Here is a 2,845-nt window from a genome sequence, read left to right on the forward strand (position 1 = left end):
TGTAAGTAGATAAGTACATAAGATATGTTTATGGCTTTGTATAATTCTTTGGTATTAAGTGTTTTATCTTGCATTTGCTTTCGCCAAAAATCATTACGAAGATCATAAAGAAATCAACACACCTAGGGGCTTTTTGTGAAAACTTTTTGAGATTAAGTGCCAAATAACATTTTTCTTCTACTTATAGATAGTAAAAACAATATCAGATTTTCCAACATATACGGACAATGTGCACATTGCTGCTTTATCCGCTTCTTTCTAAATTTAATTTGTGCATATTATTATTCATATAAAGTGGCGCCCTCTATGGACGTAGGTACTTATGATTTAACCCGTTCAACCAAGGTACATAATTATATATCACAATTATATTAATTGTATTTGTTTATTTTTAATTAATTTAACACATTGAGATAATATTACTACGTATGGAGGAGACACCACGAACAAAATCTGTGCGCCATTTTTTTGCTCTAACTAAGTTTTAAAAATTATTATCTAGTTAGGTACTTACCGATGAAAGTTATTCCTTTGCACTTTTCCGTATTATTTGTATTATTTGTGCAATATCGTAACACACAGGAAGGCATATTTGATACGTTTCACTTTAAAACATTAATAAAAAATGAGCGTGCAGTTAAGCCATATGGCTTATGGTGAGCGGAACATAAGTGATGTAGGCGGTGTCGTCTCCATATGTATATCTCAATGATTTAACATAGAAATATAATACAAAATGCTCGTGACTACATAATCTATCGAATATGCAAATTGTGCTTAAAACATTGATGAAAATTTCACGTTGCACCTTATAATCTGTATTTATTTAAAAAAAAACACTATCGATGAAATGCCAGAGATCCTCATTATTATTATTTTTCCATAACTTAAACTTATAACCGGAAGAAACCCAAATCGTATGAACAGAAATAAACCGCCACACAGTACCAGCAAAACTCGGTTATCTGTGTCCTCAATTCAATTCTACAGCTATGTAGCCGTACAGCAGGACAAACTGACCCTCAAAGTATTCGTAAATTGACACACAAATAATGCGTAATAAATCTACTAGCTTAGCCTTGTGGTAACCTTATAATTCATAAATATTGCCGTTCGTATAAGCGAAATAGTTCATTCTAAGAACTTATTATCTCAATAGGAGTGGATCATAAAGCGCGGCCGAGCGGGCGGTACTTACTCGCTGGCGACCGGCGGCGGTGACACATCGCTGCGTGATTCACAAGACGGAGCGCGAACGCAGGAATCCTGACGTCAGCCAACGTCCGGCCTTTATTGGCGGCATTGCGGGAATAATATCCAATCATTTTACATGCTATAAACATGTACATAATGTTCATACTGATCCAATCCTATACTAATTCAAATCTAATATTATAATATTCTACAATCTATCGTTTATTGATAAGTAATAGGGCTTTTCAAAAACTTCAGTTTATCAAAAACTTTCATATGAGTGTTCCGTATAAATTCATCTAGAAAATAGAAATCTATATCTTATCTACCATTGACCACTTTAAAGAGAAAAAATAATAAGCTTGAAAGCATTGAGATAATATTACACGTAGTACATATCTGTCAACTGTGATATTACTTCGTATGGAGGAGACACCACGAACAAAATCTGTGCGCCATTTTTTTGCTCTAAGTTTTAAAAAATATTATCTAGTTAGGTATGTACTTGCCGATGATAGTAATTCCTTTGCACTTTTCCGTATTATTTGTGCAATATCGTAACACACACGAAGGCATATTTGATGCGTTTCACTTTAAAACAAATAAAAAATGAGCGTGCAGTTACGCCATATGGCGTATGTTGAGCGGAACATAAGTGATGTAGGCGGTAGCGTCTCCATATGTATATCTCATGCTTGAAAGTTGAAAATTTTAAATGAAAAAAAGAACGGTTAAGTAGGTACTTATATGATTTTATATTTTACTAGTGTACCTTTTGGGCCCTTTAAGTTTAAGTGAACATTTCAATTTTTTTTTCACTACCTATGTAGTTAAAATTGTGAATGCAATCATTATCAAATCGCCTTTATAAACTATCCATGTAGGTATGAAATATTTCATTTACGATATAGCAAAAACAATAAGATTTTTCTAACTTCTAAAGTATTATTAAATTAGAAACTGAAAGACATTTTATTAGGAGCACCAAATAATTTTTATTCTCTCTTTAGCGGCAATAGAAATCAGAAATAAACATTATTTATTATTATTACATACTAAAACTAACTGTGTTGATAATTGTTATTAGGTATTACTTGGAATTGTAATTGATGCTGGGCGATACATAGCTAGGGTTTCTCTAGGGAAATACCATGCATCTTTGGCGTTTCCTTAATTGGGAAGAATACAATTTTACACATTAGTGTATCATAGGCATTATCAAAGTAATTTCATAAAATTAAATCAAAATTTTATACTAGCTACTAGCTGCACCCCGCGGTTTCACCGGCATGGCTCCGCTCCTGTTGGTCTTGGCATCTTATAGCATGATGAGATATAGCCTTCATCGATAAATGGGCTATCCAACACCGAAAGAATTTTTCAAATCGGACCCGTAGTTCTTGTGATTAACGCGTTCAAACAAGCAAACTCTTCAGCTTTATAATATTAGTATAGATGATGATACTCATATTATGATTGTGAACTGTTGTATTGGGACAGAAAAATGCTTCCGTAATAGGATCGAACTTATTGAAAAGTTATTTATTTAATTGGTTAACGACGATCATGAATCTGATGGACTTAAAATTGCTTAAGTACCTAATGGTTTATAGCAAAATACTTTCAGGGAAAAATTAAAATAAAAAAGCAA

Source organism: Colias croceus, chromosome 18 (assembly GCF_905220415.1).
Source record: "Colias croceus chromosome 18, ilColCroc2.1".
Lineage (NCBI taxonomy): Eukaryota > Metazoa > Arthropoda > Insecta > Lepidoptera > Pieridae > Colias > Colias croceus.